General features: G+C 39.5%; 1 protein-coding gene across 1 annotated transcript in view; it reads left to right on the top strand.

Moving 5' to 3' along the window:
- Window positions 1–18,296, top strand: part of LOC105422581 (uncharacterized) — a 532,825-nt gene that overhangs the window by 462,767 nt on the left and 51,762 nt on the right. The window lies entirely within an intron of this gene.

The raw sequence follows: 18,296 nt of genomic DNA, 5'->3' as shown, positions 1-18,296 counted from the left end.
CCGCTTCTCGTGTCAACGCGTATGATATTCGCAGGGAAAGAAAGAGACATTCGATGAGAGCGGATGCGGAGGGACAGTTGCGTGCTACGTAGTTTCGTATTGTTGGTTTCGCTCCGTCCTCGGGAGCGAAGATAAGTACCAGGCTGAGTACCAGGTAGTACCACTGATGCCACTGCTATCTTACTCACTCCTATAGTAAGGAGCATGCACGATGCGTAAGGTAAGGACATCAGGGTTAGGCCAGGTCGGGTTACCCAACTGCACAGAAATGTCAAGAGAAACCATAACGTTATAATTTATCGCCGTACACGCCATCGTGACCGTCTTTCACGGGGGCGGTATGACGGATCGGTGGGGGAAGAGAAAATTCATTCTGTATTATTTAAACGGACCGGATGCAGGAATGAGATTGGTTTCAATTCTAGGCAATGTGGTCACACTTCTCTCTCTTCTCTTGTCCTTTTTTCCTCTTTTAGAATTTATTTTTATTTAACAGAATTTTTATTTGATAAGAATCCTATGAAGTAATGATAGAAAATCAATTTATTTAAATAAAATTAATTCTTTCAAGATCTATTGAGTTCTAATTAGATTAATGCTCTATTAATAATCCTTTTTTTTATAAAAAAATATGTAACTTAAACAATTTTATCTCATCACGAGTAAACAAATCGATCAAATTGCTACTACAAGTCTGTAGAAAATAATAAAGATAATCGCGCACTTGATGACCAAAGAATTTTAGTTTGCTCGCGAGACAAAATTTCCCTTCATTAACATCCACGGAGCCCTTCATTAACATTGACCAATGATCACAGAGCGGTTGTAACGCACACATTCTTGCGGACATACCGCGCGTAGAGCGTACGCGTTATTGGAGAACGCTTGAACCGTAACGACCATAGCCAAACCGCATACGGTTATGGGACGAAAGAACGATGCGCGCACTGCATGCCACCGCACGGTAGCATAAACAGGTCTATGCCGACGTGGGCTCCATGGTCACATGGGGACACGCGACGTGATGCGTGCACGTATGCGTGCGCGTACGTCGAGCGTTTCCCACCATTAATTTATGTGCGCGTACACCTCATTGTACGCGCGCGGTTGTATTTGTATCGCGGACCAGGCTATGATCCGCGACCACAGATCGTGACTTCTGTGGGAAACTCGAAGGAAAGTAATAACCGAGGAGACGTACACCCGCGCGTTTTACCCGGCCATGCATCCGTGATATTTACGTTGTCATAGTCGGATTACGTATATACGTCGCGTGCGTCTTTAAGTTGAGGGAAGGAGGTACGATATGCACGTCGTTTTGATCGCAAATTCAATACGATCGTGCAATATTTCCTAAGTTGAGAGCACATGGAAATTTCTGATATGCTGAAACAACCATAAGAATATACCATCGCGTTGACAGTTCGCAATTTTATTCGACATTATCTAATTGTATTTCTTTGTCTCTTTCGCTCGAGTTTGTGATTGATGATAGATAAAGAATTGCGTTTTCTTTCGAGGAAATTGCTTTTGACTTACAAAGGCGGCACGACTGCACTATCAATTGAGACCATACGAAAAGAGATCGAGGATATTCTTTACAGGTTGCAGCTCACCCCTGTCGCGAGGCTCAATTCGCGTACTCGCCACGTTTATGTCCGCTTTGCCCCAAACACGCCATAAAATCAGCCCCTCCGCAGTTGTCGACGGTTTTCTATGCGAATGTGGGACGAGAACCATATTCTCCCCGCAATGTGGAGAGCGAAAGAGGAGAAATGGTAGCGAAAAAAAGAAAGGAAAAAATGGGAGGAAAGAAGAAAAAAAAGCGCGTTAGGTCCCGGCGGGCGTGCAAAATCCATCCTCTCTTTCCCCCAACGCGCGTTCGGCGTTCAACAAGTGTATCGGCATAAAAAAAAAAGGATGCGCCCCGGCCATTATCGGTGAAATTGGGAATCAATAGCTCATGAGGGGATGGGACAGAGCGTTCCTCTCTCGTACCGAACGATTCTCCACTTTCCATCGCACGTGCCCGTGTATATACACATGTAGGTAGTTTTTATTGTACATCTCCCTTTACACCGAAGCGCAGGATAATTCGATTGTCGCCTGCCGTGTTTTAAAAAAAGGCAAAGAAAAAGTGAATGTGTGCGGAAGGGCGCTGAATAAAATCTCGGCAACGATTCAGTAAGGTACACATACGCAGATTTGTTATAGGCATTAATTGATTGTACGAAAACTCGTGAACGTGTTCCTTTGCGTAAGCAATTTGCTTCTGTAAAAGATAAATAATTTTTCTATTTAAATCCTAAATTAAATAAATATATATAGAAAATATGTTCAAACATAGAAATAGAAATATAGGTATTTTTAGCGCTTAATAATAATTTTATTTTTTAATTTATATATCATTAATTTATATAAGTTTCAAACCAATTATTTTTGTCATCATCCATATGTTACTTTCGAATTAAAAAAGTAACAGTTTAAAATAGATATAAATTAATAATCATTTTAATGACACCGATTAATCCGATTAATACCTTTTTCAAATAATTTAAGATGTTTAAACGAGAATATTATTCAAGATTTTTATATGTATAGAATGAGAATGATTCGAAACATAAATAAGGAAGGTACTTTTAAGTGACTTTATAATGACTCAGTCGGATAAGCCTGAGGTGTGCGCATTGTGTACAATTCGGGCCGGAAGTGGTTCCACGGAAAATACTCAAACTCAAACCTGACTGAACTCGATTAGAGGCGACACCAGTATCTACCGCCACATATCCTTATCACCACTCCCGACAGTATAGAATGTTGATGTAACAATGAGCGCCTAAATAAATGCCGATTTACGGGCTTGCGCAGTGACACGGAGCGTATCGTAAAATTTTGTTTGCTTCTCAAAGAGAAAGAAAGAGGGAGAGGTGCCCGCACGTATAATGCATGCTCGGCTCGTAAAACTCGCGCCTTCTTTCGACGATTCTCACCCTGCTCCCTGTTATTTTCTGACTTTATTGCGGTACTGCCGCGGCTGCACCGTTTGTAGAGTTTCGTTTGCACCGTCGAAGGATAAGGCGCATAAGGATCGGCCGAGTGCTGGCTGGCGCACCAGGTGGAGACAATGTTTCTATTGTGGCCACCTGTAATCAGCACTCTCCTCGGGCGACGGGTTCCGCCAGGTGCTTTTCCCAAAACTGATAAGTCCGTTAATTTCTTTATGGCTTTACACTTGTGCGAGCCTACGCAAACAACAGCCTACTCGACGCACAATAGCGTTATTCTCCTTAAATCTGATCGCATCAATCGTGAATAATGTACACGATGTATTCAGATATTGCAATTTGTCTCATAGGGAAATAATACTATTAATTATATGATGTAATTTCCATATCTAACAAGGCTCAAAGAAGTCAACGTTATAATATAAATTTTTAATATAAATATATTTTAATATAAAAAATATTATTGAAAGAAAATAAACAACGATAAAAGAATACATTAAAATTATTTTCAATTCTACATTAAAAAAAAAAAGAATTAGAAAAATTAGAAGAGTTAGAAGATATTATATTTTTTGTTCCTCTTCATATTTATTGATTCAACTTTTTTGCGTTATATATAATTTATTCTATTTCTCTCTCAAATATTCCTCGACTACAGATGTACGATCGATAAATTCCGCCATACCGGAAAGGTATCAAAATATTCACTGAATTTTCGCTATATTACCACCACAGGAAATGGAGCATTTCTCATTCTCGCACAATCTCCTACGTTTCTTCCTTTTCAAAAGCAATCGAGTGCAGGAAATGCGCGGTCGATTGACAAGCCTTTATGGGCGCAGCAATATTCAAACATACCCGAAGAATTACCATATTGAGAGGATACCCTCGACACTGGGGTATTCAATATTCTTGCCTTTCTCATCAAATAGTCAAAAGTCGATATCTGTATCCGTGTTGGTATCGAGTTACATCAGCGACCCTCGCGCTCGTCGCAAACGCCATTATTTTCAGGAAGTTAGAAGACATTTGATGCTGTCAATGCTTTTTAGGATGAAACATCCATATTCCAAGAGAGGGAAATTTTTCAAAAAGACATGCCAGATGAGAAAGATATATTTTCACCAATATGTCAAATATAAAAAAGACACAAATAATTACGTGAAATTTTTAAGACGTGCCATTATTATTGCGCTTCAACATCAAAGTTATCAGCATATCTTCAAATCTTTACCCTTCAAGAAGGGATCCGTGGCCAACGGGCGAACAGTGATGAAGAGAAGTGCTTTCGGTACTCTAAGTACGTAGGGCTTGTATTTAAAACATCCTTCCCGCGAAATACCGATATAGGTGAGTTCTCGTCGTAAGGGGACGATTCAAGGTACGAGAGGATAGAACCTCCTGGTTTCCCAGGCGGTGGATGCTTGGGGGTTGCCGAGCGTACGCGAGAATTTGCTACCCCTCCAACCCTTGCTGCTAGCGAGAGGTATGCCTTTGGCCTTTGTCATTTAATATCGGTGCCGGTATGCAAGGACTCAGGGTAAGGAAGCCTCGGGTGATCGCTTTGATGGCTGGGCGGTCCATTCGCGAATTTATGGCGAGTTAACTCCCCCCTTTCTCCCACTTTGATCTCTTCTGGTGACTAGACGAGTCACCACAAGTCGGAGAAACCCCAATTTCGATCGAAGATGCTCCGATTGCAAGGATACGGTTTCAATGAAGTTGCTCAAGGTACATGTTACCTTGATTCTCTCAAATTTTGAATAGTAATTCAGCTAATTTGAGATAATCTGAACTGATTTATCTAATCTTAAACTCTAAATCTAAAATAACTTAATAATTGTTTACATTTTGACATAATAAGAATTTTAAATTATTATAAGTAACATGAAGTTGTTTTAAAATTGGATATGTAAAATATCGCTTTCGATTAAAAATTGTCTTTCGTTAAACCGACATCGTTAAGCCGTTTAAAACGAAGCTAGGAAGGGTGATGCTTTAAATCCTTTCTGTGGCAAAAGAAGAAAAAGAGAAAACAAAGCTGACAGAAAGAAGGGTATACTTGAGAAAAAAAGGGTCTTCAAGAAATAGGTCGCTGCAAAATTAAAGGGACGTTGACGATTATCATCAGCAAAAGCTTCAATGATCAATTGGGATATTTAGCGATCAGTTGTGAAATCGTGTGATTAACTTCTGAGGTACAAAATACTAAATAAACAAAACGTGATGTGATATCTCAATAAAATAAAAATATCTTGCAATTAAAATATAAAAATATGATTTTTTTTTATACAACTTTTATTCAAATTATGTGGTTTAAGATTATATCGTAACCATTCGTGACAATAAATTTTTGATGGGTATAACTCTTCTTGAAAATATTTTGCACACAAAAATTGTTGCAATATGGAAAAGAAAGAATCTGAGAAAGACAAGAATGAGAGAAATGAATGCGACGAAAGTCTCGGCCAAAGTGTCGGCGAGATTTCGATGGAAGAAAAATAAAGAGGGAGAAATTGTGCGCAGGAGCCGTGAAGAAGAGCCCCATCTTCTGAATCCTGCGAGCAGATATCCGCCGTAATTACTAATAAGTTTTCGACACGAAATGAGGTGAGGAAAAGGGAGAGGGTTAATCCGAAAGTACGACCGAAAGGGGTTCGGAGTTACTTCTGATACCTAGCAGACGGAAAACCCAGTGGGGCCAATAAGGCTGTAGAGAGAAACGAATGTTGCGAGGATCGGACGAAGAGCAAAAGGGAAAAAGAGACAGAGAAAGAGAGGAATCGCTCCCTTTTCCATCGAGAAGTCGGATAGCTGAAAGCAGTTAAAGATTCGCGATGTCTTTTCGATTCCGCGCCGAGATATTCGTAATTACTGTTTGTGTTTCTCTTCGTCGACGGCCGTATTTATCCCCTTGAAGCTCGACCCTCCGTCGACGATGCCGATGTCGTATCTTTCGAACTCTTCCAGCCAACCCCTACCGGCGTCGTCTTTCTGGTCCTTAAATCCTAACGAAGATACCCCGATTCACGATCTCTCCCTCGTGCCTGGCACTTCGTTCGCGAAGAAAGTAGCCCGCTCTTCCGATTCTTCCTCCCGTTAACATTGATCCTTATCGCGATCTGAATGCACGTCTGAAAGAGGGACAGACGCTCTTCGAAAGGGTAATGGGTTGATCTAAAGATGAAGCAAAAATGCTTTCAATGTGGTGCATCTGATTTGGCGCGCAATGTCAATGTAAAATACCTTCAGCAAATTTCCAATTAAATTGCTCGGAACAATGTCTGAATTTCTATCATGAATTTCAAATTAAATTTTTATTTTAATACGTTTTCAGAAAATCTTTGACTTGATTGCTTATTACATGTCATTACACACAAGTCATTTTTATAAATGTGACAATGTGACAATTTTAAATCGATATTTCTTAGTATAATCATATATATTACATATAGAATTAGGATATGACTTTATCATAATCATTAACTTAAAAAAATCAAGATTATGAAGTGAAAGAAAATCAAAGGTATCATCAAGGCTATAGCTTCCGGCGCGATGGTCAGCATCCGGTGGAGGATGTAATTGATGGTAGCCGTTAAAATTAGGCGATGGAATCAATCAATATTTTACGATCGCTAATAATTGCCTGACCGCTTGCTCTGTGACACGTTAACTGCGGCACTGTTATATAGTGCTGTACAAGATCATTCATCATGAGACTTACTATAAAGTAGTCGTTGAACCAACGCGGAGGTAATGTAGGATTTATGTACAATGTCTTAATCTTACAACTTCTCTCGGTATTCACTCTTAATGTAATATAAAAATAGCCGACAGTTTTTCAATTAAAATTTAATCCACACGATAAAATTGTGTTTAGTTACGTGAATTTAAAAGTATATCCAGTATATTTTTAATTACACCAACATATCCTGTGACACAGAAGCGTTATATCTTAAAAAGATTTTATCAGTCTTCAATTTCGTTACAAATGTATAATGTGACATTTAACAAAGAAATTACATGTTATATTCAACTGAAGGCGTAGATAAAGTGTCCCTGTGCTAAGCAATATTCTGAATTTTAAAGAAACGTGACATTTGTACGTGTCAGATACATAACGTGATATGATGTAGTCGCGTTTGAAATATTTCTTGAAAATTAAGTGAATTGAGTGCGCGTTAAAGTAGCAGTTAACTCATCATATTGCTCTTTCGTAGGTTGACGTTATTCCTTCGGCTCTATTCTGGCTGAAAGATAAACGTGATCATATGTGGACAACGTTGAGACAGTAAAACGCGGCGTGGCCTCGAAGGGCCTTTAGATAGCCGAAAGACCCTCGTTTGCTACTACGACGCTTCAAGCGGTAATGTTTTCCTTCCCGAGCGGGCTGCTTGATTTATTTTATTGCTTTTGGCCTAACGTTCGGCGTTTATTTCGTCGAATTACAAGAAAAGGGTTGCTCGCGCCAGTCGCTAAAAGGCTCCACTCTCTACCCCGCCTTGCTTCTAAGTCTACAAACTTATGTTATTTCCACTTATAATTTATCGAAGATACTCAGATTACGAAATGGCATAAACGAAATTAAAGAGAAAAAAATGTAAAAATAATAATAATTTTTCTTATATAGAAATCGATAAGTTCACACCAGAGATTATCATATGAATATTTTTCGCATATAATTAAAGAAAATCAGATCACTTCTCTTGATTCAATCTTTATAAACTTGTCGAGATTTAAATGATAGATCTAAAGGCGAAAATAAGCAAATTCGTCCGGTGGGATTAGTCCGGATATCTGCAAAGGCAGGAAATCGATGTTTATCCCGGCAGTCGGGTAGGAAAGAGGAGTTCCGCAGGCATCGTTCACCATCTTAATGTTTGCGATGGTGTTACGGTTGTGGGGTTGCTATGATAATTGTAATGAACGCCTCGAGATTCCGCGAGCCCATCTGCGCCCACGCGTTTCAGCCCTCTCTCCCCTTCCCCCCCCCCCTCAAGTCCACCCTCTCCGTTGACTTCGAGAGGCGGTAACGCGAGCGAGCGAGCAACGTTCTCTCTGTACAAACTCGGGAGCTCTTAAGTACCGAACTTGTTCGAATTGATTTAAGTGCTGAATGCTAAATCAACCGAAGGGCCCACCCTACCGGCCGGCGAGAAAGAGCGAGGAGAGAACGGGAAAGAGACGCGAGGAGGAAAATTTACGAGTCTCGCGCGCGCGCGGCGGCGTCTCGCGTTTACGTGCAGTATCCTCTCCACTATACGGAGAATCGACCCGGCGGTGTCGACCCCTCGGTGTAATCAGTATTTCGCGTGGATCAGATGCAGTTTAATGTAAAGGTAGGCGGTGTAACTAGCCTTTGTTCTCCTGGAGGCTTCCGGAGGACAGATAATCGGAGATGTATAGTCTCGCCGAGGTAATTAGTTAAGCGTGTAAAACAGCGCCCAGCGAGGATACGCGCGATTATTTATATCGCGGCGTGCAAATAATGCCAGTAATAAAAGCACGAAGGGGATATGAGCCATTTGCATCTTGGATTAAGCATATTTTTTGAAAAAAGACAGACGGCGACGTTGGACTTGTATCTTCATAAGGTTCCCTCTATTCGGAAGAAGTGTAATATTATCTATATATATATATATATATATATATATATAAAATATCTTTTATGTGAACCAGAATAATAAAATTATGAGAGGACTGTATATCCTATGCCAGATATTGATTGCGTAAAATTTAAAATATAATAGTATAATAAATTGTATCGTGAGATTACACGGAATTTATTTAAGTTGGCGAATGTTCCGCAATCCGTAATTTATAACCGAAGTTCATATTGTGCCCGTGAACGTAATTATCCCGTGATAATTACTTAATTTTCCACAGTCTTCTAGCTTATGGCATACTTTTACGAAACGATGTACTCGGACGAGAGGGTGAAACCAATCTTGAAGTTAACATGCTTCAGACTTTGCAATGAGTTTTGCGATAAATTTGACAGAAACTTTATAGCGAGTTCAAATATGCCGGTACACCACCGATGCTGCGAGTATAACGTCCTGTAAATTATATGTTGCTTATCGTAGTGCCAAGACTTTTTCGCCCTTCAATCTCGAAAGCCATACTTATCCATAGTTTTATTAAGTTTATAAGAAAACTAATAGAATATTTGAAGGAATAAAAAAAAATATAATTTGTAAATGAGGTATATAAATTGAAAAATTAATGCGTAATCTTCTTACTGATTTTGACATATGACGTTCATTGGTCCAATCTGGAAGGCTTTTGCATCTCTCGCGGTGGAAACTGTCATATTCAATCGCCTCATCTTTATACAATTTATTCGAAATAATAATTTACAGGCGTCGTGAACTCGGCAATTAATATCGTCGTATAAAACGACCGCGGCTCTAGGCTCAACTTTCGGAAATTCGGACGATTACGATCTAAGGCCGAATAAGAACGACTTCCAAGAGTCCAACCCTCTTCCTCTTCCTTCTCTTCTTCTCCCCTCTCTCCTTCGTACATCAGCGATACCAGCAAACGTACGTGCAAACGTACATCCACGATGACGCACACGCGTCCGACGCGTTTTATTACACGTGCCTCGACTCCGAAAGCGACTCGCAGGAGCGGATAATATTCATAAATTAGGAGCATCGTTGAAAGAGAGGCACCGGGGAAGAGTTCTGGAAGCGTATGTACATTCTGGCGAACGCAACCGCTACTCGGTTATGTTACCTCGCATATACATTGCGTATATATATCTGCGCGCGTTAACTCGTTGAGCAACGACGTCGGCTCTCTTTTTTTTTCTGTCCTTTTTTTCGTGTAGATCTTATCCGAAAGGATCCGTACGGATCCGGCTGAGAGTGTGAGAACGCTCGCGAGGACAGGTAATGGCTGCGACGGCATTCGCCTCGGTGACAACCGTTCGTCAACGAGGCGCGCTCTCGTGATGCGATGAACGGATTGCGAGATTTCTCGGTGAGAGGCACTCGGATGCCTCCTGCCGTGGTAACTATCACGGTAGCCCTTACTTCCGATGAAACGGCAATGAGAAGGAAAGTGACTGCTGAAATAAAGGAAACGAGCGACTACTGTTTCGCTCGGCGATTCTTCCCAAATACACGTGTAACACACTTCGCGCGTGGAGAAAGTATATCCAATCCGATCTCACATGTCGCCATGATAATTATCACATATTTTTGAAGTTGCATGCAATGACCATTAATATATAATACCTTTTTTTTTAATAACAGAAGGATGTGTTGCAACTTTATAATCATGTATTCCATATTAAGTATTTCGATAATTGAATCCAAGATTAAAGTCCTGTTCGAGCTGAATAAAACGAAGATATTTCATTTTATTATCTATTGTGTCCATCGCATTGCGAAATTTAAATATCATTCGATAATTTCTTATCGCTATATCTTTATTTCTCGGCAAAGGGAATCTCCGAAGATGGTCGCAGCCGCCTGTGTTTCTAAAGACCAGCCGACGAAATGATTGAAATATGTTCGCGGCACGAGGTAAGGGCACGGGTTCGTAATATTGCCCTTATACGGCAACAGCGGTAAATTCACGCGCGAGGAGAAGAAGCTGCCCCAGCGACGTTAATTTGTGAACGATTACAGGCACCTGGTGCGTGCACCGGCAATGCCTACAGGTCGCCAACTGGCCCCCGAGAGACAAAGACACGCGAGAGGTCTCGGGGATGCGATGTGGCGGCCATCGCGCATTCTTTCCTCAGGCGCGGATTTAACCGTGGCAGCGTGCCGGTGTTTTCCTTCGTGTCTCTGTGATCCTGAAGGCCGACGCCGTTGTATCAGTGTGAAACTACATCAAGCGCATTCAAGAAAATACATCTACTAAATGTATTTATACCAGTAAATAATGTGCTCGCAGAAATAATTCAAACGCTTAAAAATCGTGTCCCGAATCGATATCTAGATTTTATATAAATAGATTAACATTTAAAAAGTAATTAAAATAGATTTGTTATTATTGCAAGTAAAAAAACTTTGATATTATTTTCTAATCTGTTAATATTAATGAAAATTTAACACAGGTTAAGAAACAACGATATTAAAAAAATTAATATCCTACGAAAATAAATAAAATAAAATAATATAAGAAGCATCGGAAGAATATTCAATCAAAATTTTATAAACGACCAGCGAAATGGTCGTTACATTCCATGATGATTTATTCGAAACACAAAGTTAACTAGATATCTCATTAATATTTACATGGGCAAAACCTGTTTCCGATCAGAGCACGCTTCGATTTTACAGGACATCCCACCATTAATAATTCGAGATTTAAACGTATTTATACGACAAAAATCCGAATAATGGCACAGAGATTCCTCTCTATTTCGACCATAAAATGGAATATTTTAGATACTTAATGTTTTTCTCATATTGACATTCCATGAGCAGTATGGGTTGTTTTAAATAAGTTAAATAAGATTTAAAATTCTCTTGAAATTTGAAGATCAATAAATAAATAATGTCATTATTGACTAATAAATATCTCGCGATTTATATCATACGAAAATAACAGAAGGGTGAGTATGGACTGTGTGTTACGTCGAATATACGGGAAAACAAAGAATTTAGGCGAGACGCCAGCAAGTGCGATCATCATAGCACTTTGGATGATTGCGATTAATTAATTTTACTCCGAGCCGAGACACTTAGTTTCCGTTCGTTTAAGCTCGTTAATACGCTAGCCTCTCTCTTTCTCTCTGTTTCTCTTTCTCTCTTTGTTCATTTCCCTCTCTGTTCTCGCATCTGTCTCTCTTTCGCTGCTTCCTTGAACGCGCTGCAGAAACAACTCACTCAGTTTACGCCGTACATGTAAATTCATCAGCGCCAGTTGGCCTGTCACGAGGAACGACCTCCGTTTGTGATCGATCTACTCGCCATGCCGATTGTCAAGAGCTTCTGAAATTCAAAATTGTTTGTCAGAAGAAATATCCGATATTATTAGAATATCATATGTTTTGCATTACCTGCCTTTAACAAAATAGCGCGATACAATATTATATTGACAAGGAAACGAGGAGAACTTTCGTAATAACTTATTAAGTGATTTTTATCTCTAAAGTTTTTAATATTAATTGGCAACAGTCAATTCGATCAACGATAATTTTTATCACCTTTAACTCTTATTAAAACAAAAAAAATCTCACGATCTAACATCCATCGAAACAACAATGGTCAGCAAATTTTGGCTACTTTGGTATGTCGAGCGCAGGTCATTCTAATAAAATTAATGACGAGGACTGATCCTTTTCTCCCGGTAATGCGGAGCCGTGGGAAGTCGTTCGCGGGTCATCGCTGGCAACACGTTGACAACGTTTGTCGACGTGCATTTACCTGAACGGCTTCTTCTTCTTCTCACTTCCAAACCGCTCGTAAAAGTTCGCCGCCGACGATGTACCTACGCGATGATAATTGGCAAGATTAGAGAACTACGAGAAGCCCGATGTTCTCTCCCTCTCTCGAGCTAGTTAAAAGTAACGGCACTTATTCAGCAGATTTGCACTGACGATTCAAAATCTCGGCGTTTTACAGCGGAATTCAAAACCGGTGTGACAGGTGTGGTGCTTTCGGCCTCGTAATTACTTTTAATTTTTAATGAGGTTTATGGAACGACTCGGCGGCACTCAAAACGAATGTTTAATGGAGAGATATTATCAATGAAAAATCTTTCATATATTTTTGCTATATTTATATTAATTTAAATTAACATTGGCGCTCAGTAAGCAGTGATGCAAAGAAATTCTATTTTGAAAATTCAATTTCATTTTCCTTTGAATTTGGTATAATGTATAGGTAAACTATAAATTGACCCGAGGGCAATTATTTTGAATTATTTATAGAGACTATGCGATTAATGAAAAAGAAAATATTTTATTAAGAAATAATTCCAGAAGGTTCACATATAATACAGAATTACAATTACAGAATAACAATATATATGTACAGTATCGTATTTAAATTGCTACGAGCAATTCAATACTTAGAAACCAATGACAGATCCCGCGACAGTTCACACGAGCGAAGCGCACGGCACCGCTGTACAATTTCTTCGCACGAGGAAGTTATGCGTTCGCGGCTTATGAGAATCGCGATACGTAAATGACGGTTGAGGCATTACATAAAATGGAAGTTTAATTGAAGCCAAACAATAATGCGATGTGCGCGGAACCATGCGGGTCAGGAATGGCATTCGTTATGTGTCTCTGCTGCTCTCACTCCCTCTCGCCCTCGCCTCTTTTCTCCTCGCCCTCGCACGTCTCTCTTCTGCAATATCCTCCCCCTCTTTCTCCCCCGTCACGTTTCCTCATTCTCGTCTGCTCGCGCGCGTCTCCGTGTCGAACGTATTAAATTTCATATATCGCCTCTCCCTTCGCGAGGCCCACACTCCCACGAATCGCAATTGCTCGCATTCTCCGCAATCTAGAAATCTAGATCACTATTAATTTTATATCCTTCTCCTCTTATGACTCCTCTTACCTCCCCTGTACTCCCGCTCCCGCGTCGTCGCCGAGCAGCCGGCGCGCTTGCACAATTGTGCATTAGCGAGATGTTGCTCTCCGAGCTGCGGAGTAATGGTTACTAAAATCGTCGAAGGTTTATCTGATTTTCTTGAAGCGCACTGGGGAAATTGTGGCCCCATCACGACGATGCTTTCGTTGTTACATCGTTATGTAACCAGTCTGCTCGACGAATCAGAGCAACGTGGAAATATAAAATCTATGATTCAAATAATTGCTCTTAAACAATGTCGCACACTTCATTTAACGTTACGCGAACATATAAAATTCTCAAATTTCCATAAATCTCAAATGATTAGAGATAGAAAAATGATTGTTAACGCAGTTCTTATTTCAAGTTATATCGATATTGCAAATTAATTTCTAATAATACTTTTGACGATAAAAATAACCAAATCGTGCTTGCATTACTCTCCGAACATTGAAATAATAAATTAAATGATTTCCGGCGTTGCATCTTTACTGGGATGACAAGTTTTGTGAGATATAAGTTCCTTCGAAAACATCAAATCGAAGAGGATGTTCAACGCGAATGGAGCGAAGCCGAAGACGAAGTAATTTCAGCCATCTGGAGAGTCTTAATTAATGGGATATCTTACTGTTCCACTTCTTTCCGGCGCACTGGTGTGCTAGCCAATTAAGCAAATATGTATCTTTCTCCCGGTGTATGGCCGACGAAGTAATTACAATCGGTATTCGTTATCGCGCCACGCCCGAGTAGATCCCCGCGCGCTCCGCACATAATTATTAAGTTTTCCTAGGGGCAATAAATACGTCGAAATATATATCTGTGACTATGAGAGGAACGTCGAGGCGTTACGCGGTCTTGCTGAAATACCGCGCATGAAAACGAAATGGAATCAATGTATCGAATTACTTAATTAGTTGCGGTTAATTGGATAACTGGTTTTAAATGTCCTGCCATTTAACAAGGATGCTGAAGGATGCAGACGAAGGAAATCGTTTTTATTGATAATCACTCTAATATATCATTTTATGCTAAACGGCTGGTCATTGCGATATCCACGTATTGCACTCTCTGACATACGCGTATAATATCAATAAAGCTATTTCACTACTTTTTCTTCAATAAAACATTTACTTATTATTTATATTTAGTTGAAATCGTTGAATTTTATTAAAAAGATTTATAAAATCACGTTTACGAATACAGAATTTTTTATTAATAAAACATTTCTACTTTGTACAAATACTAATCTTTCATCTTTCATGTATATGTAATAACAACGGGAAACTAGCAGTATCATTCTTGAGAGATCTAAATTAATTTATATAAATGTTTAACAATTTAATCTGCGTATCTACAAACGTACAAACAGCTTCTCCCAACATTTTCTCTTAATTATGCTTACTTTTGTTTCATGCAAAAAGATCTATAAACAAAGTAAACTCGACCATGTCACCGCTTGCTTTAATTCGAAAGATGGACCTTCTCTCTGAGAATTGACATTTTATTCAACTATTTGTCAGAAATTCAAATGAAAATATGAATTTTGAAATTCCTGCTTGATTATTGCGTTTTAATATTTATTTAATTTATAAAACATGTTCTTACCACAAAATATAAATATAGTATATATATATATATATATATATATATATATATATATATATATTTGCAAACAAGCTTTATATATTCTGATATATAAAGCTTGTTTGCAAATAATTAATAATAATTAATTGCATCGGAAAGTAAATCTATAACACGTATGTAAAAATTTTTATTCGATCAAACAATGCGCATGATAGAAAAAAATAGATAAAATAGATAAAATTAGTAAGTTGAATCATATAAATGGCGAAATCATATCTTTGTTCTTACGAGATCCGTATGTGTAACCAATCAAATAGAAAGCAAAGATGGATATCATAGGGCAGAGCAAAGAAGATGGATAAAGAACGATTAAAAGAAAACGGGAGAAGAAAACTGATGGAGAAACAAAGACAGAAGCTTAAAAGAGGAGCGCATACGCATGCATACAATGGTGCAGAAACGACCGTCCAGCCAAGGATGCATTTTATAGGTCCGATGCCTTTTATAGTCCGCAGGACTGCTGGCGGCTCTAAAGAGACTGCTGCGATGAGGAATCCCGTGCAATTAAACGCTTATTGCTTGCATATCTTCGAATCGATCCGCCACTAAAGTGAGTATTGGCGCTGGTAGTAAAAGCGCCTAGATAACCGACGGCGCTGACCACCGACCGCGTATCTCGAATCTTGAGATTTCGAAATGATGACAAAGAACCACGTATATTCTGCTGAAAAGCTACTACAGCGATCGAATTGAAAATCGAAACGAAGCCAATTTTGTCTTTAAAAAAAAGTTATGAATGCCAATGAAAAGGAAAGAAGATTATCCTCCGTGATTAGCCAGACGTTAATGGCCATATAAACCTGTTTACTTAACATTTGTATGACATCAACGACTTTAAATAGTTACTCATAAAATGTTATCGTATCATAGATACGTATTATATAATACTGTTTACGATATTATTTAAATTAGAAAATTGAATTATTAAATATTTTGCATAATATGTTTTTGCGATGTAGATATTTTATACAACACATAACAATCGAGCAATTTTTATAATCTTTCCTGTCTGATCATTTTTATAAAGATAAAGCCTGTCTTCACATTTCTTCGTATTCCTGGAAAATAAAAAGTTTCGTATATTAAAAAAATTCTGTTGTCGCTCAAACCCATTGCTACTTGGCGAAGGATTGCAGGAACGAGAGCGGCCAAAAAGGACTGTAAATATTTTCCTGGCGAGCTATCCGAGACGAAGTGGTTGATTTTATGATTTTATGGGTTTAATTTTATGAAGCTGTCGATTAGATTCGCGGTACCACTTTTTACGCTCGTTTCGCTTTTTATATTGGAAAAGAAGAAAAAGAACTTCCGTTTCCGTAGGCGCGCGTATCTCTCGTTGATTTTACGATGGTTTCGTCGCACGAGTTGATTTTCATAAAACCAATTAGTATTACGCTTGGTAAATTTAATATATAACTAATATTTCATTGCTAAATAATATCTATCCTTAATTACAAAAAAACAAAGTGTAGTATTCGAAAACGTATTACTAAGAAAGCGGTATACGATTACATTAGAAATCTTATCGCCGAAACGTTAAACATAAAGACGACATTTCATAACGTCGTCCGAATACGGTGGATCATAACAATTCCGAAAGAAGACTTAGTTTATAATTAAACCCGTTTAACGATTATACGTGTGTTGTGATAGTCGCAAAGCGAGCGACCGAAAGTTAAAACAATTAAAACGGATGAAAATTATACACGGATGAAAATTATAAATATACCACCGAGTTTCTTAATTTCCGCCGTTCTCTTTAGTGGCTCCACTCGTCAAACAAGATGGTTATGGTGCGACTCGTCTCCTCCCTCCCAGACCACCACCACCTCTCGAGCGTCCCACCGTGCCATTCGAAGCTACGACTCGTCGGGCTTTAGTCAGCACAGTGCTCATTGCTACATTACTAATTTCCGCCCTCGGCCTCGGCCGCTCGTATTGCCCGTGATACACGTACATGAAGCGATGCCATAAGCGCGATCAAGCGCACATCAAGTGTGTCGGTGCTGTCCGCGTGCGAGAGATAATGCGTCCACCTACAAACCAATCTATTAGGCGCCATCTCTCTGACTGCTCACTTACGTCGGGCTGTCCGGTCCCGCCGTCTCTCTCCTCTCTCGTCGCTCGTACCATCTGCCTCCTCCACTCCTCGCCGACCCAGGCTCCGCTCGCCTACCGGAAGCGGACCGATGCCGGACACCCACGCGCGCGTGATCGCGTATTCGACGCATATCAGCAAGCGCGAATGGAGACCGAGATGTGGACCGACATTGGGCTTGGGGAACTCGCGAGTAATGCTCCTTTGTAGAGTAAGGATATGTCCATAGAGGAACAGGTAATTTTCATAAACATGCGATTATCATAAAAGATATATTAAAAAATTGCAAAGTATAAGTAGCGCTTTTCAGAGGTTGTATTTTAATTAATCAATTCAATATCTTGATGAAATTATTTTAATAAAATTCTTATACTAAAAATAAAAGAAAGTATAATGAAAATAAATAAAGTTTCTCGGAAATATGCAGCGCGATGTGAATGAGGAATTCTTCGGAGGTGTCTGTTATTCGACGGGAGATCGAGGGGAATCGCGTGCGTTTCTAGGAAAGCATACTTGTAATATCTATCTTTCCCATAAATTTCCTTCGGATCGACATCGCACAATAGGCATTTTGTCCTCGACACTCGACGATCGATGAGAACCGTGCGTTACGAGCTATTACACTACTGTCAGTCGAAACCGCTTCGAAAAAGGATGTTATTCGCGAATGTCATATCGCGTCATCATATCGCCTAATAACGAACATCCGAGTCGACCCGTTGACCGAATGTAGCTCGTCAATGATGCGTCGGAGTATGAGCCGTTGAAATTCATTATTCTCAATTCTCGTAAACAGGCAGTTATAAATTATTCAGGCCGAATGCCCCGCCACGTTGGGATGACCTAAGCGGTCGGATAGCCGCTAACTGCCGGTAAATTAGCCAATTGAGGACTTCGAGTATCCGCGGATATCTTATTACACACTTGGCAGCTACAGCCATGGCGCCCGTGCGGTAATATCTGTGATACATATAACCCTCTTCTTCTGCTAAGCTAACTTAAAGT

This window comes from Pogonomyrmex barbatus, unplaced genomic scaffold (genome assembly GCF_055798465.1).
Source record: "Pogonomyrmex barbatus isolate J1 unplaced genomic scaffold, ASM5579846v1 scaffold2, whole genome shotgun sequence".
In the NCBI taxonomy this organism is placed as follows: domain Eukaryota; kingdom Metazoa; phylum Arthropoda; class Insecta; order Hymenoptera; family Formicidae; genus Pogonomyrmex; species Pogonomyrmex barbatus.
The sequence above is the reverse complement of the archived record's forward strand: the minus strand, read 5'-3'. Positions and strand labels throughout refer to the sequence as shown.